The sequence below is a fragment of the Phacochoerus africanus genome, chromosome 1 (assembly GCF_016906955.1).
Source record: "Phacochoerus africanus isolate WHEZ1 chromosome 1, ROS_Pafr_v1, whole genome shotgun sequence".
NCBI lineage: Eukaryota > Metazoa > Chordata > Mammalia > Artiodactyla > Suidae > Phacochoerus > Phacochoerus africanus.
In genome coordinates this window covers 41,538,257-41,565,525 of record NC_062544.1, presented here as the reverse complement: position 1 = coordinate 41,565,525, position 27,269 = coordinate 41,538,257, and the positions used below count along the sequence as shown (strand labels likewise).

The 27,269-nt window shown below is 36.6% G+C and overlaps 1 protein-coding gene across 3 annotated transcripts in view; it reads right to left on the bottom strand.

Annotated features, from left to right (window-relative positions):
- Positions 1-27,269, bottom strand: part of PDE4D (phosphodiesterase 4D) — a 1,473,810-nt gene that overhangs the window by 601,330 nt on the left and 845,211 nt on the right. The gene's annotated exons all lie outside the window — the stretch shown is intronic.

Here is a 27,269-nt window from a genome sequence, read left to right as displayed (position 1 = left end):
GGACAAATGGAGGTGGGCAGCTGGGACTGCATGTGGGAAGAGACCATTTAAGAATAGAGAGGGGTCAATGCTCTGCTAACAGTAATGAAGTGGGTCTGTGTAAAATACTGACTGACTTGTGGTTGCCAAGGGGGAGGGGGAGGGAGTGGGGTGGTTGGGAGCTTGGGGTTAATACAAACTATTGCCTTTGGAATGGATTACCAATGAGATCCTGCTGTGTAGCAGGAACTGGGAACTATGTCTAGTCACTTATGATAGAACATGATAATGTGAAAAAATAGAATGTGTACATATTATGTGTAAATGGATCACCATGCTGTACAGTAGAAAAAAATCATATTGGGGAAATAACTATTAAAATAATAATAATAATAAATACTCACTGAGAATATCCAATGGATTTAGCACTAAAAATGTAAGGACCTTGGTGGGGAAAATGCAAAGTCAAGAGTCAGAATGTAGGACGTTCCTACCATGGCTCAGCAGTAATGAGCCTGACTAGTATCCCTGAGGATGTGGGTTTGATCCCCAGCCTTGCTCAGTGGGTTAGGGATCCAATGTTGCCATGAGCTGTGGTGTACGTTGCAGTAGCAGCTCAGATCCCAAGCTGCTGTGGCTGTGGTGTGGGTCACCAGCTGTAGTTCTGATTCAACCCCTAGCCTGGGAACTTCCATATGCTGCAAGTGTGGCCCTAAAAAGCATACACACACAAAAAAAGACTCAGAATGTAAAACCCTCTGCGTGTGTGAAAAGGAGAAAGGCAGCTGGCAAAGGGAGAAAGGAAAGCCAATGAAAGTTTGTTTTTTTCATTGTTTTTGTTGTTCCATTCTTTTGTTTTATTTTTTGAAGAGGGTGTTTTGAGCTCATTCATCTTTTAATTTTTCCCAGCTTTACTGAGGTATGATTGACAAATAAAAATGATATGTATTTACGGTGTACAACATGATGTTTTGATATATGTAAGCACTGTGAAATAATTATGATAATCAAGGTAATTAACATATCCATCAGCCCATGTGCTTACCATTTTTATGTGTGGTACAAATACTCAAGCTATATTCTCTTAGCAAAGTTTGAGTTTATAATACATCATTATTGACCACAGTCACCAGATTATACATTAGGTTTCCAGAACATATTCTCCCTGAGAATACTGAAAAAAAAGGTACCCTTTGATCAATATCTCCCCCTAATCCCCAGCCTCTCATAGTATGAGTTGAAATTTTTTTTTCCAGATTCCACATATAAGTGAGATTATGCAGTACTTGGTTTTTCTGTGTCTGGTTTATTTCACCTAGCATGATGAACAGTTCTGGATGATCACAAAATTTGAGAGTGGCCATGGGGTTGAGTGACCAGAGTAGAAATGAGGTCAAGGTCAAGGAATTTGAGGAAGGTAAGGATGAGAAAATATGATTGTGGCTCTCATTCTCAGTTGCACATTAGAATTACCTAGGGACCTAGAAAAACTCTCAGTACACAGGCACAGGTGAAATCAGGATCTCTGTGGGCAGAACCAAAGTATGAATATTTTTTAAAGGTTGAGAACCGGACAGTTCAGATGTTGCCTCTTTTGTCCAACTGGATTCCAAAGTCACTCAAGATGGTAAATTTCAGAAATATCTTTGTTTTTAAAGCTCTTACTGAAGAAAACATTAAAGGAGATGAAGAGAATGGCTAAACAGCCACCATGGGAAGTAACAAAGAGTTCCAAACCCTCTTAAATATGCTGTGGTTTGTATTAAAAGATAAATGGAACTAGGATTGTACTTCCTAATTCTTACAGGAAACTTAAAAAACACTCAAAAACCTCATTCTCTCTATTTTCCCCCAAAACGTGGAGTTCAAACAAATCCTGACTTTCTTTTTAGAAGTTCCATTAGGCCAAGTTAGAGCTACAGGCCTATAAAGCACTCCCAGACTCAACTCTGTAGTAATGTCCATCCTTGACTTCAGACTGGTGTCTTGGATTTAGTTTCATAGACTGGGACTTGCCCTTGCTAGTTTTTCAGCCACCACCCACTCCCAGAGATTATGGAGTTGATTAGACACCTTGTAAAAGTTGTGGATTAGCACTACCCTTTGCCTTACAAATAAAAACTCAAAATTAGCAGATATTCTTAGTGATTCCTGAAGAGAGCATCTTCCTCTGGGATACAGTGAATAAGAACCCAGCTGAATTCCACCTTGGTGACCTCAGCATCCTGGAATTACAGGTTTTCATACAAGTTCACCCAAGTGAAGGTTTTCAACATGATCAGAAAGCAAATTTTCTAGACCCATAAATGATGCTTCAACTTAACAATGTAGCAAAAATAATAACTAGGTATTCTTGGCACTGTGGCTAATTCCTAGTAGTTTCCAGGTAATTAAATCCGAGGGACATTTTTTCTCCCTGTTCTCCTTCCTATAGTAACAAAGCCTCAGAACTTTACCCTGCAAGGTCCAGGGTTGAAAAAGATGGTGGTCATAAGCAAAAGATGGTCATAATATTGCCCCTAGCGAGTTTGGCTTCTAACATATCAAGAGTTCCTTAAATTCAGGCATAAAAATCATTTTATTCTTTTCTACCTAATACATCAGCCAAGAATAAAAAGATATCACTAAATTAGGCTGTGCAACACTGGAATCCAAACTTCAAAATTTCTGTACCCAACAATATGCAACATTTGAGAGGTGGGCTCCAATAAATAACCACTATAAATTCAATGCATATTATTTTACAGTTGAGAATATCTATATATTGTAGCTTATTTTTTCATGTATTTTACTTTATCTGATCTTCAAAACAGTTAAGACAGGTATTACCTGTTTAAAGGAGTGATATATGACTCAGTGATATATGAATCAGTTTCTGGCGAAGCACAGAGGATTTTTAGGCAGTGAAAATACTGTGATATGATAATTATGCATTTATCCAAATCCACAAAATGTACAAAACCAAGAGTGGTCATAAGGTAGACTATGGACTTTGGGCAATTAGAGTGCATCAATTTTGGTTCATCCTTGGTGAAAAATGTAACATTCTAGAGAGTAATGATGACAATGGGGCAGGTTGTGCATGTATGGAGACAGAAAGTATGTAGGAAACCTCTGCACCTTCCTCTCGATTTATTCTAAGCCTAAAGCGGGTCTAAAAAGAATTTTTTTAAAAAAGTGACTGATGGCTTCAAAGATAAAACTTGGCTGAAGTTAAATCTGAAATTAAGTGGCATACTACACTCCATGTTCGAAATCAGATATATTGACTCAAGTGCAGAATTCCTCCTACTATACTGTTTTTATATAAATATGTATGTATACACACTCATACATATATAAGTATACATATAAATGCTAACATGTATGTTTTAAAAGAAAACAAACATAATTCCAGTAGGAGAAAGTATGTTAGCTGTCAATAACCATGTGAGATAAATTTTAAAAAGACCTTAGATCTAATTTACTGTAAAAAGGCACATCAGAGTTATAACAGCATCAAAAAGCGAAAACAGAACAAAATGAACAACAATAACATCAAAATTCAGCTCCCATCTGACATGCCTCTTAGCTGAGACTGGTACTCGGTCACTCATCTCCATTCAAGTTCAGATTTCAAGTCTGTTGAGATATTGGCTACCTTGATGTATGGCTATTGTTTTCTTAATTAACGGCCTTTTCTTTGTTTTGTACGTATTTCTAGCTCTCTCCTTTTCTACGAATTTTCTCCACCCAAATGAAGAGGGATAGCTCTTTATCCCTCCCTCTACCATGTTCCATCTTAAGGAAGCCACGCTGTAGTTGTCAAAACCAGGTGAGTACTCAACATCACCTGGGGCAGATTGATTCATTGATTGATGATTGGTTGATTGATTGCTGCATCTGAGCATATGGAAGTTCCGGGGCCAGGGACTGCACCCATGCCAAAACAGTGACAATGTCAGATCCTTAACCTGCTGAGCCACCAGGGAACTCTGGTGGGACAGTACTTTAGAATGACTGAGGTTATTAGCCTGAGACTCCTCATCAACCCAACTCTCAGTCAGCAGGTCTGAGAATCTAGAATCTGCATCTGAGAATCCAGAAACTGAGAAAGTACTTTAAACTGTTGCCAATACATCATTACTCAAAAGTTATAAATGGCATCTTAGGGCTGTTACTGTCTAAATTTGGCTCATTCCCCATGGTCATATCTCTCCAGTCTTCATGTTAAACTCCTGATCCTTTATCTCTGCAATCACTACCTGAGATGAAAACCTTTTTGGCTTTGTTCTTACCATATCCCATTGCATTAAGATGCTGCTGATTGTGAGATGAAGCATCATTTTATTAACAGTTTTTCAGGAGGAAAAAAATAAACCCTAACGTATTAATGAGCACATCAATTGTATGACTCATCCTAATTTCAGAAGTGTTATAATAATAAAAGAATACTTTAAAATTGTCTAAATACAGAATGTCCTTGCTCATGTCTTCATTGAGCATAGATTTTCTTTTGCTCCAGTATTTTCTGTAAAACTGTACTCTCACTTCTACTGTGCCTTCCATAGGGCACTATCCATTAGAATTTTCTACAGTGATAGAAATATTCTTAAATTTATGCTCAGCAATATGTAGAACTACATATGGCTATTAAACATTTGAAATGTGGCTAGTGTAACTGAGGAACTAAATATTTTTATTTTATTTTAACATAACACATAAATGGTCACCAATATAGGCTAATGGCTACTATACTGGTTAGCACAGTTCTAGAATCCCTGATCTAGCATCCTTTGGCTCCATTATATGGTCACTACTTCTCCTGATATTCTTAAAAATGGACTTAGTTGCATCTCTCATGTTACTGGAACCTGAGGAGTGGTTAAAAATTACTGGTTCTCCATTGCCCTTCTAACTATTCCATCAGCTTCTTTTGACTAATACTGCCTCTTGGAGTACACACCATCTACGATTTCCTGATATCCAGAACTCCTTCCACCAATTGCATAAGATTCTTACCCATGGGCCTCAGCTTTCCTGTCTGTCCTAACTTGTCCTGTTACATTCAATACAAGCTTAATCATGGTGACAACTTTTCTGTGTTCATCTCCACCTCATTTTCTGGGGCCAAGTCATGGAGGTGGTCATCTCCAACTCTGCCTTCCAATAGTTTAAGCTTTGTCTTTCCCTCTCCATCTCCAAGACTTAAAAAAAAAAAAAAAAAAACTGTCACAATTTCCATCTCTGACTAAATCTGCTGTTTTCCTACTTGAATTTCCTAGCTCACTCTGAACTTGACATATACGTTCAGGAGAATAACCAGCTCCCCAGATTTCCTCTCTCTGGTTTTTTAATGAACTGTAATGCCCAGTGCTCTTTCTGTACCTTTTAGGCTGTTAAGTATTATTAGAAAAAAAGGATTAACTTCATTAACTGGATCTTCCATGAATAATCCTATTTACTTTTACCAGGAGTTCAATGCCAGGAGAAAAATCCTATTATTCAACAAGTTACTAATCATTATATTATTTTTAAGTTCACAACCTTACCTCATTTTCCTTTGATGTCAAAAGAAAATAATAATAATAATAAAAATAGAGAACATTTATGAACATTTATAATGTGGCAGATACTATTCCAAGCATGATATATGCATTACATTATTTAATATTCATAAACATTAGTTGGGATGTGTTCTATTGGCCCTATGGGGATTTTTTTGTCATTTTAGAGAAGAGTAAATACATATTAAATGGTTTCATTGCAATGAAATGACAGAAACTACCTTACATGAACTGGCTCAACAGTTCTCATCTGAAACCCCTACTCGTCCTCTTTCCTTACTTGTATTTCAGGGAAATAAGGTTTCCCCTTTCCAAAGTTAATCAGTCCATGCATGCTCTTATTCCTATACTTTCATTATCTTTCTCTTGAGTCCATCAGCGCTTTCATCATTTGGGATCTTCTTTTTCTCTTCCATTGGAAAATTCAGTTTCCTCCCTTCCTTCATATGCCCCTGTTCCTACTTAACAGTGTTTCTTTCCAGTCGACCTACAAATTATCATTAAAAAAAAAAAGAAAAATTACTCTTTTAAATTTGCCTAAGTTTTCCCCGAGTCTCCTTTCTTTCCTTTCTTACAGCTTGAAACTTTGTGAAACTGTGGAGGGGCAGTGTGGAACATTCAAAACAGGACCTCAAACAGTGGTGAGGTAGGTGGCCATGGGTATATTGCAGCACAGATATAGCAGTGTTCACCTTTAATACACAACAAACAAAAATATACAAGCAGATTGATGCATAGAGGTATTACCTGGCCTCTGCCTCTGGATCCAACATCAAGATATTTAGCCTGTGTCTTAGAGTTAAGAATTATTTCATATAATTTTTCAAAACCCTGGTCATTTCTTCCTTTTGCCTGGTAGTTCTCCATTTCTCAAAAGATAGACACCTCAGCATTTCTTTAAGCCTTTACAATCTGATTTCTGTCTGTATCAGTTCCAATCCCTATATTCCAATTCCTAAAAGATTATCATTTGACCACATTTAAATATAAGGTGATGAGTCATCCCAACATTCACTCGAGTCTATGTTCTTTCCATTGTTTAAATTAAATGATCAGAATTGTATGTTTTGGTTGATGGAGAATTCTAAGATGGCCCCCATGACCGTCAGCCCTGCTGTCAATGATTATATTACATTACATAGAGAAAAGAATTTTGTAGTTGTAATTAAAATTACTGATCAGTTGACATTATGATAGGGAAATGTTCAGGTCTGTCTAAACTTGTGAGCTCTTTGAAAGGAGACTGTCTTCTTTAGCTGAAAGCAGAAGGAAGGAGGAGACTAGAAACATGTGAAGGATTCCCAGTAGGGAGGTTCTCCAATGCTGAGATGGAGGTGGCCACTGGGGCAAGAACCTGAGTGGCCCCTATATAGCCATAGGAATCTCCAGCCAAGAGCCAATGCCAGCAAGAAGATAGGGATTTCAGTCCTACAGCTGCAAGGAACTGAAATTTTCCAATGACAGGTATGGGTTTGAAGGTGACCCTCAACTCCACATAAGAAACAACAACCAACACCTTAATTTCAGCCTTATGAGACTCTGAGTAGATAATCCAGCCTGGCCAACCTGGATTTCTGACCTTAGAACTCTAAGATGGAGGGGTTTTTTTTTCTTTCTTTTTTTAGAAAGAAAAAAATAGGTGTTGTTTTAAGCTGCCAAGTTTGTGCTAATTTGTTATGCAGCAATGAATAACAAATACAGCCAAAAGCATCTGGGTAATATGTCGCTGCATCCTTTGTATCCACAGATAAGAAGGAGTATCTCATAACTTTGAAATATTAATGTGTAAGTTTTAAAATAAAGTCTCACTTCAGTTTCAGTTTGAAAACAAAGTGATTTTGGCAACAACCTCTGAAAAATATCAGACTACCATATTAGTCATGGATTCCTTAGAGCATTCCAAAATAAAGTAATTTATTTAACTAATGGCCAATGTCCTCATTTATATTAAAATAATGTTTGTTTAATTCTATAAAGTCAAAGTTGGATTCTGAAGTATTCAATGGGATGAGCTTCCCATATCTCAAACACTCAAATGTATATGAGAAAATGAGATGGGAAAACAAATTGGTAATAGGAAATCATAAATTTTTTTTTAATTTAATGGCTGTTGTGTTACAGAACAAATGGCTGACTTAACTAAATTCTTAATTTAGAGATTTCTATTATGTAACTTTTGATTAAATGAATTGAAAGTTTGTAGTTTGCAAACATAGAAATAAAGCTTTTATTAAAAAATTTCTAAACTGAAATTAAACACTATTAAAACATTAATATTTTAATGGTGAAAGGATGAGCTTTCATTGGTAAAAACATATTAAGAACCAAATCATGTCACAAGTTATTTGCAGCATGAGAATAGAGTCAATATTTTGATTAAACAAATTAAGATAATAACCTAAGGAGCAGTGAGCTAAAATATCAAAATGGAGTGATAAAAAAAGCATTTTGAGAGCCTGTGAAGGTATATGTTTCTATTGCTTCCTATTCCTAAAATATAAATAAGATCTTTGGTCCACATCTAGAGAATTATTCCTTATAAATATTTTCCGACTTCACTCTTTTTCACTTCCACAATCTTCAAATGATAAAGCTTTTTGCTTCTTTTGAAAAACAGCCCAACAAACCCATTGTGAAGTTCTGTATTTTGCATTTAATTTTCGATGTTTCCTCTATTCAGTTGCTAGAGAGTATTCTTCTCCTCAGCCTCTTTCAGGTGATAAAACTTGGATATGTATTAACTAAGAATCTAGCCCCTCCAGCCATATTTTTCATTCTTTAGGGTAAATATGCCTGGCTCACTTGAGGTAGGCAATGTTTCTCATGAATGAATGAATGTAGTTATGAATTAATTAATTAAACTAGATGATGATGTGTTTAGTCAGGTCAATGCCATTACAGTAGGGACTATCCTGAGACCATCTATCATTTTCAGAAAAGTCACCAAGCGGGTGGCATAGATATTTACCTGCTGTTCAAATAAGAATTAAAATGATAAAAACAGAGATTATGAAATTCTCATCAGATTCCAGGATTTTTTTTTCAAGTTGGAACATATTCTAAGTTCACTGTCATATGCATTTAATATTTTATTGCTACCTAGGCACTGAATTTCATATAAACAATGTGCTTTTCTATTACCTTCTAACTACATTTTTCATTACTGACGCCCTTCCTCCTCCTCCATTCTTTTATTTAACAGGTACTATCACTGAATCCATCATTAAGGAATGTAGTCTGGGATTCAGAAATATTTTTAAGGGTGTGGTATTGCCCTGAAGCATCAGAAAGATTTTTATATGAAAAGAGTTTTCATAAAATTCTTTTTTTTTGTCTAGATTGTTACTCATAGCAGAGGCTGAACAAGGGTGGTGAAAATCTGCATACTTCCCTGGGTTTAGAGAAGAATTGAGCCCACACACAGACACCTGCTAACTCCTGGCTAGCCACACCTGTACCTGCATCCATTTACTTGTTAAGTAAGAAATAGCTCAGTTCTGTGTCCTTAAAGATTTTGTTTCTCAAAGAGCCATTTGTAAGTTTTGTAAAACAGAGTCTGTAGATTAATCATCTACACCTACCTCTTACTAATCTGAATAGAAAGAGGAAAGGAATTAAAATTAAAAACTGCTGCTGCAGAATCCACAGCAATTATGTTAATGTGATTCTCAAGACAATCCCTTTATAGCTTTTTAAAACTTCTAGTCATATTTTTAATTTAATAACTGAAGAAAAGAATATTTGCAGTATACCTGCACCATAAGGAAGAAAAAAGAAAAGAGGAGCTGTTCGGTAACAGGAAAGAGGGGTGCAGGGCAGCATGGTGGGATTCTAGGAGGCAGCACTGGCTCAGTTCTGCATCTTCTCTGATAACCTCACTGCACTCCCACAGTTCTCTCTGCATGTCCAACAAGGCCCAACAGGATGCTCTGCAGTAATGAAGATGTTCTATATCTGCACTGTTCAATGTGATGGCCACTAGAAACAAGTGGCTATTTAAATTTAAACCTCTTAAAACAAAATTAAAAATTTAGTTCTCTTAAAAGGAACCCTCCTACACTGTTGGTGGGAATATAAATTGGTGCAGCCACTATGGAGAACAGTATGGAGGTTCCTTAAGAAACTAAAAATTGATCCAGCAGTTACCTTTCAATCCAGCAATCCCACTCCTGGGCATATGTCCAGACAAAATTATAATTCAAAAAGATACATGCACTCCTATGTTCAGAGCAGTGCTACTTATACAATAGCCAAGACATGGAAGCAACCTAAATGCCCAAGGGCAGATAAACAGATAAAGAAGATGCAGTATACACAGACTGTGGAATATTAACCATGAAAAAGAATGAAAAAAATGTCATTTGCAGCAACATGGATGGGCCTAGAGGTTATCATACTGAGGGAAGTGAGTAAAAAAGAGAAAGACAAATATTATATGATATCACTTACATGTGGAATCTAAAATATGACACAAATGACCTGATTCTATAAAATAGAAACAAACTTACAGACATAGAGAACAGACTTGTGATTGCCAAGAGAGAAATGTTAGACTGGGAGTTTGGGATTAGGAGAGACAAACTTTTATATATAAAATGGTAAACAACAAGGTCCTACTGCATAGCACAAGGAACTATATTCAATATCTTATAATAAACCATAATAGAAAAGGAAACAAATTTAGTTTCTTTCATATGTGGCTAGTGACTACCAACCTGGATGAAGAATGACCCTCTATTTAAGATAGTTATAGCACCCACCCTGTCTCACCTTGATTTCAGACTTCTGCATTTAATCTTGGCTAAAAGGCCAAAGAGTGATGATTGCAGACCTCTAGCTTCCAGAACTGAGACAATAAATTTCTGATGCTTAAACCACCCAGTTTGTGGTATTTTTTACAGCAGTCCTAGCAAACTAATACAAGTAGACTTCGATGGACAAGCTGTGTAAATTGTGCATGTCCTTCCATCTTCAAAGCTATCCCAGGGGGTAAGGCATTGGTGTCCTCATTCATCAGATGAGGATATAGAGCTTAAAGAGATTAAATAATTTGCCTGAGGAAATTTTGCTGTTATGAGACAGAGTCTAGACAGAAATCTCAGTTGGTCTGTCTCCTGCACCTGAATGTCCTCTTAGTATTACTCTCACTGCTCCAACTTATCTTTTCTGACCCCACCCATATGTGTTTCAGCATATTAGAAAATTAATTTTGTCTGTAAATAAAAGTAATGGCCATAATATGCATCACTTAAAATTTTTAAATTTAGCAGAAACTACTTACTTGTTTCTTTGTTTACAACAAATTTTATAATTAACTTAATAATCTATAAGTCTTGGCCTTTGGAGTGTGGCTATATCTGTTTTTATCCTATCACATACACACATACACACACACACACACACACACACATATATATATATATATATGTAGATAGATAATACACATAAACATATAGTACATGCTTAGGTTATTGTAAATTTTAGGTAAATTTAAACAGTGTTATGAAATCTATAATCACCTTCTCTTAGTCTTTTCTCCCACTGCCTTCTCTGGTCTTCCATGTGTAAAGTTTGATGTTTTATATTATCTTTCTTCAGAAGACAACTAATTGTTCAAAGTCATATTTCTACGAAGACAGATAATACCCTTATGAATAAGTGCGCACCTTCCCCGGCCCTCGCCTTTATCAAAGAAGCTTTGATGTTCTCTTCTGGAGAGTATGAAATGTTTACTTTTGAAAATATAAGTTCAAAACTTCCCCTCCTGAGAATGGATGGCAGAGCTCTTATGACATTGTCCATATTTGGTTTGTTCAACTAATATAAAGAAACCATTTTCGCAGAGACATTTATCCAAATGAGAAAGGCTTTTCAGAAATGTTCTAAATATGGTTTGACTTTGACCAAGCAGTGCCATCTGTTCTGTGAGTGACAAGGTCACAACTTTTATAATAGGAATAGCATCCAATACCAGAAATGAACATAGAGAAATACAACTTCCCCCTATACTAAATATGTCTACTTCTATTCCAAGAGGTACCTATAGACCTAGGTATTGATCTAGATCTAGACCTTGACATAGATAATCATTAGCTTCAGTATGACCTTCACAAGAAGTACTTTATCCTAGTCCTGCTTCTGACACATTGCAGAACTTCTGTTAAGTCATTGAACTTTCCTGAGATTCATTTATAATTTCTCTGTGTCATGTTTATGATGAGGATAAGATGAGGTCATGTTGGTGATAGTGCTTTGTGAACTGTAAAATGAAATGCAAGCAAAAGACAATTTTACAGATATTTTTACAGACTATCTGTAAATAATGGCCCTAAGAAATACTAAAAATGAGTTTAAAATATCTTTTGAATACCAAGCACACTGTCAATCACTTTACCTGACTTTACCTCATTTTATCTCATAATGACACAATCAATTATGTACTATTACTGTTGTCATTTTGCAGAGGAGGAAACTAGGGCCTAAATAGTTTGGGTGAGTTGCCTGAAGTTATCCAGCTAGTTAACTCTAGAAAGTGGGTTTGAGCCCAGACTGATCGCAACCCTCAGCCTACTTTCTTTATCATAATCCCTCTCACCAGACCATATCTCCTAAAAAAAGAGAAGCTTTTGTTATTGTAATTTGTTTTTCTTTCTTACTATTGAGATAATTACTCCACTTTTGCAATTGGACAAAAAAATTTAAGACATACTGGTAATTTTTTAAATTCTAAAACAAAATTATTAAAGTCTGAGTAACATATATATACATGTATTTCTAACAGAACAATCTATACTTATGTTCAAAACCCTGAATACTATTTACACGGATTATTTAAAATACTACTCTTCTATACATTTGAAATATCTATCTTTCTAATATGAGAAAAAGAATGTACATATATATGTACATTCATATATATGTCACTTTGCTGTGGCAGCAGAAATTGATAGAATATTGTAAATCAACTATACTTCAAAAATTTTTTAAAAGAAACACCTATTTTTCATATATAGTAAGTCACCATGGAAATACAAAAAGTGCTAATATTAAGTATTTAGCTGTCTTTTTCAGAAATCTTCACTAATCTCTGTGTGTACCTATTTACACTAATAAATACTTGATATTAATGTCATTGCTCATGCCAATTATATTTCATAGTATAAAAGAGAAATAGGTGTGTTGGGTTGTAGATGGAAAACAACATAGAAAGTGAAGTGAACTAAGAAGAAATTGAAGTTTAATCAGTATTTTTTTTCTTGACAACGATTAAGATACTTGCTTTGAGGAAACTGGTTATTAAAAACTGAAAAACAAACCCCTGTCATGCCACATTACATAGAATTTAATAATAGAATTTCTGTAAAAATAATCAATAGTTCTACGGGTATCAAGAGGATGCAGACTGCAAAGCTACAGGGCATGTGTGGGTATGTGAACTTACATGCCATGGTCTCTAAAGCCTTCTGACTGAGCAAGGATATAAGCTATGCCAGATCCCACCACCAGTGAAAAAATAATTATAATACTATTTAAAAAACATGTTCATGTTAAATCAATGAATGTACGTGTTCAAGGACAACTATTTCTCATGGATCAGGAGTCTTGGCTGAGAGATAAAAACAAACAATGAGGCAGCACGGTTTGTCTGTCCCTTCCTACCTACCCCAGGCTTTACGCATTATTTTTCTTTGGCCCTTAAAGATACATATGAACACAGTTCTTTTTTTTTTTTAAAGAAATACAAATAGAAAACACAGTTATGAATAGATGGAGTTGAGGACACCACATGGTGTTTTGTATCAGAGATTGTACAAAAGTTTCTCTTGAAAAAATGGGGAGGATTTGGGATGTCTTGAAGTCCCTGGTTTTCGTAACTTTTAAGGCATTAGTGAATTTGTTCTGTTGCCTTTCGCATTTGCTGTGCTGAGTTATGGGATTCGGGCTGCTCACTGAAATCTTTAGCAGAAGGGCTACTTTTTGTAAAAAGTCAAGAGGGCAGGGGGGGGGTGTTCTGTTTTAGTGTCATTTTGCTTTGGATTTTAGGGTTACCAGGACCAGAAAAATTCCTGCTGAATTCTACCACCAGAAATCTCTCTTTATAGTATGATGTATCCCCTAAATCTTTTTTTTTTTTTTGGTCTTTTTGCCATTTCTTGGGCCGCTCCCACGGCATATGGAAGTTCCCAGGCTAGGGGTCCAATCGGAGCTGTAGCTGCTGGCCTACACCAGAGCCACAGCAACGCGGGATCCCAGCCATGTCTGCAACCTACACCACAGCTCACAGCAACACCGGATCCTTAAGCCACTGAGCAAGGCCAGGGATCGAACCCACAACCTCATGGTTCCTAGGTGGATTCGTTAACCACTGAGCCACAACGGGAACTCCTAAAAGTTTTTTTTTTAATTTTTAAAAGTTTTATTGAAATATAGTTAATTTACAAGGCTGTGATAATTTCTGCTGTACAACAACGTGACCCAGCATAATATACACAGCAGCTCACATCATAACTACTTGGCATTGCTTCTACAACTTTTATGAACTTTTTTCTGTAATTTGATTTTTATAATTAACATTAATGATTTTTTGAATTTTTCAATACAGATCTGAACCACCATCTTATTGCTATTTTATAGTCTATTGGTATAACTAATCCCCTCTTTGGGAACATTTAGGATTCTTTCCTTTTTTTTCCCCCTTCCATCTTGGCTCATTTATCTGAATACTCTCTGTGGTTAAAGTCCTATAGAGGAGAGAAAGTACTGTGTTTTGGAAAGACAGTTGGTGTTTTAGAATGGTGTTTTAGATGGTTCTTGGTGGTGGCAATTTGGAGGACAGATCTGTTGGGGAAGAGAGAAGATCAAACACTGAGAAGCCCATAACCTAAACTCAGGCAGTACCACCAGAAGGGCAGGCGATGATAGAAGAGAAGCTATTTAGAAGGCGGAATCAACAGGATGTGGAGACTGACCCATATGGAAAGAGGAGAGGTTTCAGGGGAGAGAAGAGTCAATGGTGGCCTGAAGGCTTCTAGTTTGAACAACTGGGGAGCAGATAATGAGTTCCAAATTGAACATGCTGAGTTTGAGGTGGCTTCAAGGCATCCTGGTAGAAACAGTCATTAGGCAGAGCACAGGTAGAGCCAGAATAGGATCCTACAACAGATACCTGCTCAAATCTATACCTACGAGACTAATACAATAAAATCTAGTTTTATTTCACAGTACTTGCCCGGTGATCACATGCCCATCTGCTTGTTCCCATCACCTTCTCCTTTCACCCCTCAAATTGTATAGATACAATGAACATATAGTGAGATGGAGATTACACAGCAAAGTTTCTCTCAGTTACTGAGTTTGATGTAACAGGTTTTTTGGTGTTTTGGGTTTTTTTTTTTTTTTCTAACATTAATACCTGAATTTTAAAGAATGGCTTTGTTCTTGCTAGAGAGGATACTGACTGAGGACAGAAAATAACTGTAGATTTAAAACCAGAGTGCCTCTGGAACTGAAAGAAAAGTTATTGAAAACTATTATTGAAAAGTAGGGTTATAGCTTGAAAAATATTTACACATGCATCAAGGCACTTTACCATAACCTTAAAAGGTGTCTCTGTTTTTATTACAGATTTACAGACTGAAGAAAACTGAGGTTCTAAAAAGCTGAACAGTTTTTCAGTGTTTCATAGCTGGAAGATATCCAAGTTGGGACTTGAACCCTGTCCTTCAGACTCCAACACCAGAGTTCTTCCCACTATCTTTCAACTTCATCAGTTTTTTTTTTCTTTATTGCCTCTTTCTCCACTTTCTCTTTCTTCCCCTTCTTCTAATCATGATACTTTAAGTTGTTAATTCAAACTTTATCTCATTCTTACAGCATAGAAATTTTCAAGCTATTTCATGAAAATTAATAAAAAGTGCCTTTGTACTACATAGCTGAGCAGATGCAGAATACATTCAGGCAGGCCCCATTGTGAAAATTCAGCCTGCTGACCCACTTGGGACAGACTTGAAGCCCTGGGTGACTCACAGCCCTGTGGGTAGTACTTAGCATCTTTTCCTACTAACTTGCCTTTCTGCCACATTCTTCAGTGATCTTCACCTCCATAAATCCTGCCTGATAAGTATGGGTGCAACTCAAGCTCATACTACTTTTTGGAATTATTAAATTGTCACCTCTCATACTAAAAGGAAAGATTTTTAAGTGTGCCTCATTCTCAATACTGCAAAATTTCTAAAAATTTATCATGTGTCATTATCACCCTTTAACTCCAGTGCTGAGGTTTAAGGCAATCCCATGTCTCTCTCTTTCTTCTCTCCATCATTCCCAGAGATGTATAGATTATGATTTCCATATAATGCTACCCATAAGTCATATTTATTTATTTATTTATTTATTTATTTATTGACTGTGTCTAATTTAGAAGCACTTATTTTACTGGTTCAGTTTTTTTTTTTTTTAATCTTGAAGGTGAAAAGGGACTTCCTTTGGCTTCCCAATTTATTTTAGAAAGCCAATGTAACTGTGCCAGGAGAAATTTACCCAAGATAACACAAAAAACACTCTGATCAAATTCAATTCTCATTTACTGGTGTCACTTTTTAATATAACAGCTTTGTTGGGCCATGGCTGAGATACAATTAGCTGCACATATTTAAAATGTATAGCTTGACATGTTCTGCCATATGCATATATGCATGAAAACATCACCACAAGCAAAGTAATGAGTACATCCATCACTCCTAAGACTTTCCTTAAGTTCTTTCTCAATCACTCCTCCCCGACATGCATGCATTCCCTTTGCAGAAGGCATATCATATTCAGACATCAAACCCTCTCCAATTTCTCCATATACTCAATTTTACTTTAAGAAAAATCATGAGTCCTTAAAAACATGACAAAATTATCCAAGTGGAGGAACCCTTTAAGATGAGTTGTTACAAATTAGAAAATAAGAAGATGGACATACCAATGAAAACTAGGCAAAGTCCATAGGCAGAGAATCCCTGTTCCTGCCCAAAAAGCCAATAAGCAAGTTGAAATCTAATTAATAATGGAAGAAATGACAATTAAAATAACAAAGATAGGAGTTCCTATTGTGGCTTGGTAGCAACAATCCCAACTAGCATCCATTAGGATGTGGGTTCGATCCCTGGCGTCATGCATTGCGTTGCCCTGAGCTGCAGTGTAAGTCACAGATGTGGCTCAAATCTGGTGCTGCTGCGGCTGTGGGGCAGGCTGGTAGTTGCAGCTCAGACTCGATCCTAGCCTGGGAACTTCCATGTGCCACATATGCAGACCTGAAAAGCAAAATAAATAAAATAAAATAAAATAAAAGAGGTATTCATTTATATTGATGGGGGGGATGACGACAACACAGATTTAAAAGATAAAAAAGTACTAAGGGTTGTAGTGGGTTTTTGAAAGGAGACATTGATTTTTTTCCTGGGGAAAAAAGTACAGATTTTTGGAGGGTAATTTGGCTAGAACGATTATAATATTATATGGACATCATTTTCGATCTGGCTACTTGTCTACAAATTAATAAACGACTGATGAAATAAACAAGTGAACAATGTCAAAAAGTCAGAAGCAACATAAATGCCTGTTAGCAAATTGGTTAAAAATACCATGGTTCATCCATAGGATGGAATCACCAGAGGCTATTTAAATGGTGAAGTTTATCTGTATTGATTAAAGTAGAAAGAAAAAGAGGAAAAGAAATGTACAGAATGATTTCTTTTGTATGGAAAGATGCTTCCAAGTGTGTTTGTGTATGTATATAAACAACTCTGGGAAAAACCATATGACTTTAAAAAGTTCTTTCTGAGGGTGGGAGTAAAAGAATGCCAATTCTCACTATATATGTGTATATATATAATTTTTACTGAGAAATATTTACTTTTATGATTTGAAATATTTTCCTCTAAATATTTAGCAGTGGGATTTAGCAGTATGTCTAAGTTCTTATTAAATTTATGCATTTTGATAGCTCTGTAAACATCTAGCTAAGAAAAAATACTTTTAAAATATGCTACAAAATGTTGACAGCTGTCCTATATCTACAAGTAAGCTTTTTACCAAGTTTTGTTAATCTGGATTTATCTAATGTTTTATAATGATCTTTTATAATCTGTATAACTAAATACTTCTAATAAACTTGTTTCTTTAAATATAACCAATGTAATGAAAAATATCACGTGGTATAAAATACTCTCTAAAATGTTCTTTCAAATACTGACCATAATAATCAAATACATATGGTCACTGGGGAGATCTCTCCTTCCTGGCAAAAAGAAATGAAAGGAAGGAGGGTTACACTCCCTCATGGGAGAATTGCAAAACGAGACAAAATATATGAAACAACCATTTTCAGACATTAGCCAACAGGTATCAGAGGACAGAGAGCAATGAAAAGGAAAACGTATCAGCTGAACTCTATGACGCCCCCACTTTCTGCCTGGAGAGAGAGTTTCTGGGCCACCATCATAGATAAGGGACAACCTAGCCAGAAGTACAGGGTCCCTAAATTGAGGAGATGGTGCTGGCAATTTGAGGAGGTCAAGGCAGGTAAACTTTGCTGAGCTGAGCAACAAAGAGAATGGTTCACACAGAGAATTTGGGACGTAGTCTAAACTGGCTCCCCTCCAGTCTTCAGCTGATCACTGATCAGATTGGAGACAGTGGGATTTCTAGAAAAGGACAGGGGTTAGGGATCACAAAGGGGCAAGAGAAAACTTTTAGGAGTGATAGCTATGTCTTTTATTTTGATTTTGATAATTTTCCCACAGGTGTGGATCCATATAGCAAAATTTGCCCAACTATGTGACTGGCCTGAGCTTTAGCTACATTGTGGCTGGATGTTGCATGTTCCCTGAATCAGCAAATCACTGTTGGGACAAAATGATCTATATTGACTGCTCTCAATCAAATTATTGAGGTAAAATAGTATCTTGGCAGCAGACTGTGGGGATTTGGGGTATTGCATTAGTCTAAGTAATGTATTATTGATCTATAAACTGATATGAAGGTCAGACTTCTAGGATTTCTCTCAGTCTCACATTCTGAATCAATTACTGTCTTTTAGGAACAGCTATATTAGAGGTTCCTGACTCATCTTTATCCAGAATAACAGGAATAAACCCAGTGTTAGAGTGTGTGGGCTGCAAATGCAACAAAATTAGTGCCTCTATATTTTGCTTTACAGATTGTTCCTGAATTATGGCCCCACAGTCATGCTGCCTTGTTCACTTGGAAGTTTCTATATTAAGAGAGAATTTAAATAACCCACTTGTTTACATTGAAGGTTAGTCCAGAGGTTCTCATCACTATTTCAAGTTTTTCAGATGGATTATCCTGCCCAATGATATGTGTGCTGACAAAATTTTTATTTCTTGTGTACACGTGTGTGTGTGTGTTTTAATCAGACAATGGTGAATTCTCAGCTTCTTTCAGACTATATTAAAAACCTAAAGGACAATCCAGATCATAAACAGCATATTCTACTCTCTGAGTTGGGTTCTTATACTGTTACCACACAATGCCATTTGGTGCTTTCAAATAAACCAAGGGGAATGTTTCACATGAAAGGTATTACTTCTTTTTATTCAGGTCACAATAATGGGAAACAAATCCACCTTTAAAGCTTACTGAGTCCAGTCAGTCCCTCCAACCCTTAAAATACTATGCTATTAATGTCTGGGGTGATTTAAAGTAGTGTAATTTGTGAAACATTGAATGTCAGAAAACTTCTAGAGGAGAATGCGTATAAGGAACTTCAGTGAAATCTCTGCAAAATGGTGGCTAAACTCTAGGAATAAGGGGACTACTTTTGTAACAACTGTCACGCCAATGTACTTTGTTTCCTCAGGCAATCTGCTCTGGTCTAGATATTTTTCTGTACACCAGCAGAAGTGGGTTTATCATGAAGCTAGGAAGGGTGAAGCTTCATGCCTCTTTTCACGGCACTGGTAATGTAACCAAGCAGGACCCTCTGGAGACTTCCAGGGAAAGGTCCTTCTCCCATATCATCTGCTTAGGCTCCTCTCTAAGTACAACATGTATCTTGTTGGATGTTTGCAGGTACATCATGACCTGACCTCTCTGGACAGATACCAGAACAAAGGATTTCTGTACCAAAAAGTTTGCAATAACCAAACATGCCCCTCCCTCACCCTGTCTTTAAAAATGCTTTGCAATTTTGGTTTGCGGAGTTCAACAAAATCTGGGGGCATGAGCCACTCATCCCCTTGCATGGCCATGTAATAAACCTTTCTCTTCTCCGAATTCCAACATTTTGGTTTGTTTGGCCTCACTGTACACTGGGTACATGGGCTTGAGCTAACAGAAATGCCAGGTTGACAAGCTCAGATGATTTGGGAATTTTGCAAAAGTAAGACATTTTAACTGTGGTCATTTAATACCAATATCTACTTACTGATTTTGTCTATGCACTTACACATTGATGCTTCTCCTTAGGTTCAGTGGCAATGGAGTGACTGTGTACCTTTTGGAGGTCTGGGGAATTAAAAGTTGAATTAGAGGGGCATTTAGTTTGTAATATGCCACAATTTCTTTCTTTCTTTCTTTCTTTCTTTCTTTCTTTCTTTCTTTCTTTCTTTCTTTCTTTCTTTCTTTCTTTCTTTCTTTCCTTCTTTCTTTCCTTCTTTCCTTCTTTCTTTCTTTCTTTTTCTTTCTTTCTTTTTCTTTCTTTCTTTTTCTTTCTTTCTCTTTCTTTCTTTCTTTCTTTCTTTCTTTCTTTCTTTCTTTCTTTCTTTCTTTCTTTCTTTCTTTCTTTCTTTATTTCTAAATAAGTATTTAATTGTTACCTAATGTCATATTCATTTCTCTTAAAATGGGCTTCCTAAGTTGTATAAAGCCTTGGCAACCATAAAACCTGGACCCACCACTTCTCAACCACAATAGTCACCCTGAGATATGATGAGGTAACTTCCTCTACATTATGATTAAGTAATACAATGAATATAAATCTATTTGTTAAACACCAGACTGTGGTATTCAGCTTTTTTAGGGACTGATTCTGGTGTTCATCTGGGAATATAACAGGCTTACTCCTATTGCCAAACTAAAAATAAATTAATTGAAATTAAAAGCCTGAACCCTCTTCTTGATTGTACTGAAATAAAAAAACATTATATTCTTTATAATACATTCTGAAGTTAATTTGCCTTACAAGTATTGGTTGTAAATGCGTAGTTCTCTAAAAATGCATTCTAAAAATTATTACATATTGGAGTTTCCGTTGTGGCTCAATGGTTAACGAATCCGACTAGGAACCATGAGGTTGTGGGTTCGATCCCTGCCCTTGCTCAGTGGGTTAACGATCTGGCATTGCCGTGAGCTGTGGTGTAGGTTGCAGATGTGGTTCGGATCCCGAGTTGCTATGGCTCTGGCATAGGCCAGCAGCTACAGCTCCGATTGGACCCCTAGCCTGGGAACCTCCACGTGTCGTGGGAGCGGGCCAAGAAATGGCAAAAAGCCAAAAAAAAAAAAATTTGTTACATATGAAACTAAAGTTTATGTTCTCAATGCATAGCAATGTATTTTGGCAATCTTTGGTTAAATGTTCATAAATTTTAATAAACTAGAATTAACATTGCAATGGGCTTTGTACATTTATTACCAAAAGTGATAAAACTTGTAAACAATATATTTCACAAGTCTGTTGTACTTAATCAGCTCCACAGTCCTTCCTACAGAATGCATACAGCTCAGCATCTCCAGAGTCTTCAAGTTGAAATGGAAGTTTTCATCAAGTTCAGCAAATTAGATAGGGGATGTGTGACAAAAGGTTATTAGAGCTGGCATTACAGATCATTTTTGTGTAATTTTAATATTGATAAGATTAACATTATAAAAACACTGATCAAATATTTATCTGTAGCTAATAAGATTATTATATTTAAAACTATGAATGAGTATTATATGATACATGCTGTTATTTTCTATCCTTTCCTTATACATTACTTGTAAATATACATTTTAATCTTATTTTTGAAGTTGAGAAATTTCAGCTTTTTTTTATAAATAAGGAAAATAGTGATTTCAAATATATCTACACCTGTATAAATATACCTGTAAAATATGCAGGTATTGGAGTTCCTGTTATGGCGCAGTGGTTAATGAATCCAACTAGGAACCATGAGGTTGCGGGTTCAATCCCTGCCCTTGCTCAGTGAGTTAAGGATCTGGCATTGCCGTGAGCTGTGGTGTAGGTCATAGAAGCCGTTTGGATCCACGTTGCTGTGGCTCTGGCGTAGGCCTATGGCTACAGCTCCAATTGGACCCCCAGTCTGGGAACCTCCATATGCCGAGGGAATGGTCCTAGAAAAGGCAAAAAGACCAAAAAAAAAAAAAAAAAAAGGGGAAAAGCAGGTATTGTGACACACTTTAAAGAAATAAAATTTGTCCTTTTTTTCGGCCACACCCGTGGCATGTGGAAATTCCTGAGCCAGGGATTAAACCTATATCACCGTTGTAGCCTGTGCTGCAGTTGTGGAACACTCCAGATCCTTAACCCACTCCACCACAAGGGAACTTCATAAAATCTGGCTTAAGATGTATCTTCTACCATATAAATTGTATGTGTAAGTGACAACTGCAGATAAAACAGAAGTTTGGAGGTGAGGGCTTATAGAAAAAAAATATTTCTTTAGTCCTTTTTATCATGAAAATATTTTAAGAACATATATAGAAGAAAAAGTTTTAAGGATAAGATTATACAAAAGGTGCTCACATTAAAAACCCAATATTCCATAAAAATTTGAATTAAACTTAATACAAGAAATAATTTTCCCTTAAAAGGTTACTGAATGGAACTATTAAACACAATTTTCTTTTTATATATCTTTTCAGGAAGAGATAGAAGTAAAATGAGGTACAACTAAATCAGTTATTTCTAACCTGGAATCAGTACCCTGTAATGGTAACTTGGATATGATCCAAGTGGCACCTGTACCCCTAAATTTAAATAACACACACGTATATATATATAGGTTTCCAAAAGAGTGTTGCTGGATCTCATTAGACACTTAAAGGATTCCAGAACCCCCTAAAGGGGTAAAAACACAAAGCTAACATTTCACTGTCCAACTGGAGGAGAGCATTTTCATTGGTAAGAACAAAAGAAAAGAAATGAAGTTCTAAATGTGATCTCTATGTACCAATTCTAACCATGCATCACAAGATCGGGAGAAAAATAAATTCCAAGAATTTGGTAATTTCAAGGAGCAAAGTACTCAGGAGACATGGTCACTGAACAATTCCCAAAGTGCAATGTAAAAATTCTAAATATGCTGCTCAGTGATCTCTCAATGGTTTTTCAAAATACTGCACTAAAACTCAAAGTCTTATTTGAAGTCAGTCTCACATATGACTGCAGGTTACCCCTATGTTTTTAGTCATTAGCAATTTTAAGGTCTCTTTGAGCCTCGGGAGACTTTAGTAACTAAAAAGCTATGAATATGAACTTTCAAATTCATTACAGGACAAAGAGGAGGTTTAATTAATAATTTATTTTCAGATTATAAAAACTACCTTTAATATTAGTGATAGTGGTAGTAAGTGACAGACAGAAACATCAAGACCCACACTGACAACAAGCCTTATTTATTTGCTGGCCAAGCTATATAAGAGATGAGACAACAGTGAGAAACTTCTCGAAAAGTCTGTCACAAGAGGAACTGCTGAAGTGACTTGGACTTGGACATCTAACCCCAAACAGATGAGTTTAATGGAGGAGATAACAGCTGTGTTCATTCATATTTTCAAGGCAATAGATCATTAGGATTATTTCACATCTCTCCAGTGACACGTGATACCAAGAAGCAGTAGGGAACCAGATTTCTTCTGCACAAATAAGACTTTTCTCCAAATGAGTCCTGTGCAACAGGGAAAGAGCTGGTCTTTGTATGTTGATCTTCTCTCTCCAAAAGATAATTTTAGGCATCAGGAATGTATCTGAGAGGGTTTCTATGCTGAATGGGAAGTTGGAGTCTTGTGTTTAGGGGAATCCCCATCCGTAACTTAACTTCTGTGGTTTTATGATTTATTAAAAATAATTGCTTGCTACTGCAGAGGGTGCAACCTGATAATAGGGCAGCCACCTAAAGAACACCATTAATAGCAAGAGGGAATGGAGAATGCTATGTGGGAGGCAAAGGACAGGAGGTGACGGTACAGAATAAGTTGTACACAAAATACAGAATTTTACTGCCAGAGGCATTAGTGAATTTTAAGCCACAGATCAATTACCTTCTTCTCTAATAGGCTATGAGGAAAAGATTAAAGCTCTTCAAGGCAAAAAGCATTGGAAATGCTCTTGTGTGTAGAATTGTGAGCAAAGGGAGGAATCAGAAGTGATAAAGAAATAGACGTCAGTGGGAGCAGACTGGTGAATGGCCGTCAAGATAAGGATAAGTAATTTGAAATTGGTTAGGAAAACAATAGGGAGCCAGCAGAAGGAATTCAAATGATGAGTACTGGGAAGTTAGAAGGTTAGAAAAACTAGACAGATTATCCTGGGAGGCAGAATTTTGAAATGATTTGAGAGTGTAATGGCCAGAGAGGAGATTGCAGAACTGAGATAGGAAACCAAAAGACAAGGAGAGATAGGCCTATTCCAGAAACAAGAGGAATACCTTCATGAAGATGGAGGAAGGCAGTTTGCAAATAACCAAAATGAGGCCTTGACTAAGGTTTGGGCATGTTACAGTGTTGATCCCGGAAATGGCATATATAGGCCACTTGCCAGGTGTCTATCAGGAAATGTTTATCACATAGCTAGTGAAAAACATAGTTTTATTCTTTCTTTTTTTTTTAATTCTATTCTTATAAAGTTATCGTTTAAAACCACCACTTTGAGAAACAAAAGTTGACCACTAGATTAGAAAATACTGATAGTTTATGCTACAGAGTTTCTTTTACAGAACTGCTTAGACTTTTGTCAAGTTAAAGAAGAGTATCAATTCTTAAGGTCTAAACAAACTACTCTGAATTTGTTTTTGAAGTACAGGAGGTTTTTATAAGAAAAATACAGTTAACCTAACACCACAGACAACATGTTAATTTCAAAAAGGAAAAAGATACTGTAATTTCCCTCCCCTACTTTTTTTCATTGCTTATTAAGGAACAGTTGATTTACAATATTGTGCCAATTTCTGCTGTACACAAAAGCAACCCAGTCATATATATTTATATATTCCCTTTCTCATATTATCTTCAATTATGGTCTATCCCAAGACACTGTATATCCCTCCCTACTTTTCCATTTAGATTCAGCAATATAATCAATTTTTACTCACATGTTTTCAGAACTAACATGCACACAGTGGAAGCATGGTTTCAATTTAAAACACTGTTTCTTTTGGTAAACCTAAGATTTAAGGGTTGTTGATAAAACAATCAATAGTCACAGAAAAGCCCCAGAGGCTGTTCTGATTTCCCTTTTCTTTTAATTGATACAAATTATGTCTACAGGGAATAGATTCTAACAGTGGTTGGAATAAGGGGACTGAAGATGCAGAAATCAGTTCCTTGAGTTACCTTTGTGGGTCTTCAGGCTATATCTATACTGTGCTGTACAGTTAGCAATGACAACTGCCCTGAATGGACTGAGGAGTGATCTTTTTTTGTATGTGTGTGTATCTTTTTAGGGCCACACCCACGGCATATGAAAGTTCCCAGGCTAGGGGTCAAATCGGAGCTCTAGCACTGGCCTATGCCGCAGCCACAGCAATGTGGGATCCGAGCCGCATCTATGAACTACACCACAGCTCACGGCAATGCTGGATCCTTAACCCACTGACCGAAGCCAGGGATCAAACCTGCATCTTCATGGATACCAGTCAGATTCGTTTCTGCTGAGCCATGACAGGAACTCCAGAAGAGGGATCATTTTTTAAAATTCATGAAAATTTTAAAAGACTCCACAGCCTTTTGTCAATATCCATTTTCAAGAGCCTTTAAGTGACATTTCCAAGTGCCTTGAAAGCAAGTATCAGTAAAAACAGCTTTAAAGACCTAAGAAGTTTTCTAGTTAGTAGTTTCTCTACTATGTTTACAAGTTTACTTCTTTTTTTTTTTTGTCTTTTTGCCATTTCTTGGGCCGCTCCTGCGGCATATGGAGGTTCCCAGGCTAGGGGTCCAATCGGAGCTGTAGCTGACAGCCTACGCCAGAGCCACAGCAATGCGGGATCCGAGCCACGTCTGTGACCTACACCACAGCTCATGGCAACGCCGGATTGTTAACCCACGGAGCAAGGCCAGGGATCGAACCCGCAACCCCATGGTTCCTAGTCGGATTAGTTAACCCCTGCGCCACGACGGGAACTCCTCTCTACTATGTTTAATGGTAAAGTTGTTTTGTTCTAATGCCTTGCTGAAAACTCAATAGTTAATAAACAATATCATTCTGTTGCCAATATAATATACTGATTTTATATATCCACTGACCAGCTTCTCCATCATTTTCTATTTTGGGGTGCTTTAAAAGCCACGTGATAGCCAAATAAATCCAAAAAATGAAAGCGAACAGTCAAGCAAACAACAATGCAGCCCAAATGTATATGCTGTGCTTTTTATAACATGGTATTTTTATACATTGGTTAATCAGTTTTATTTTATAAAAAAATAGAGGTTAAAATGAGAACAAAACTTTTCAAATCAATGTACTCTCACATTTGGTATCAATTTCTAATAAAGATAAGAAAAACTTTGATGTCACATTTAGTGGGCACTCAATAAATATGCTCTCTTTCTTTCTTCAATACAATGGAAAAAATAATTTTATCTAGACCTTCCTCCTGACATTCCATCTGGCTGTCAGGATGCTAGTATTACATAGATATGGACTGTCACAAGGAGTACTTGGGTCATCAGACATAGGGAACTAACTTTTCCGTGGGAAACAATTATGATTGTTGAGGTCAATCATAACTAATCCATGTCTTGATGTAAAAGAATAGTTGGACTTATAAAAATGATTATTTATTTTCCTTCCTCATGATAACTCACAGCCTAGTCCTTTAAAGTATTTTTGGAAAAACACTAGGTTGGGGGAAAGAAAGAAGGAAAGGAAGGAATGAAAGAAGCAAGGAATCTATCTACAAGGCATTTTCCAATGCCTGCTGGTTCCAAAATACCTCACCCTTTGTAATGGATGCTGTCATGATAACCCCTCAGGAACGAATGACTCATTTCCCCAGGTTTAGGAAGTGCTCTCAGCTGTCAGCCCTTTTTGTGATTTGCCTCAGCTCAAGAGGGCCGCCTTGTCCAAACATTGAATATCAAGTTAACATGAGGGGTATAAAAGGGCCAGCTCCAGGGTTGTTTGGGACAACTATGATGGACCCTCCTGGTTGCAGGACTCTGGTGGGTCTGCTCAGACCTTCTTCAGCACTGCATTGTTGACTGTTTCAAAACCAGCTCTTCCCTCTTCTCTGGATCTGCTTTCTTTGTTCCCCTCCCATGAGTGGGGTCACAGCACTGTTTCTCCATTCACAGAGTCTGTGGACCAATTCTTTTAATTTTTTTATTTTAATGTCTTTATTGAAGTATAGTTGATAAAACCATTCATTTTAGAACACCGAGGGTATGCAGTTAGTCAGTCTCCACCAGCACTGACTAATGAACTCTGAAAACCACTGGGAAAAAAATGAACCCTAGAAATCTTTCCAAGTCTCCATATTTTCCATTCTGCACATCTCCACTGACAGGCCACATAAGCAC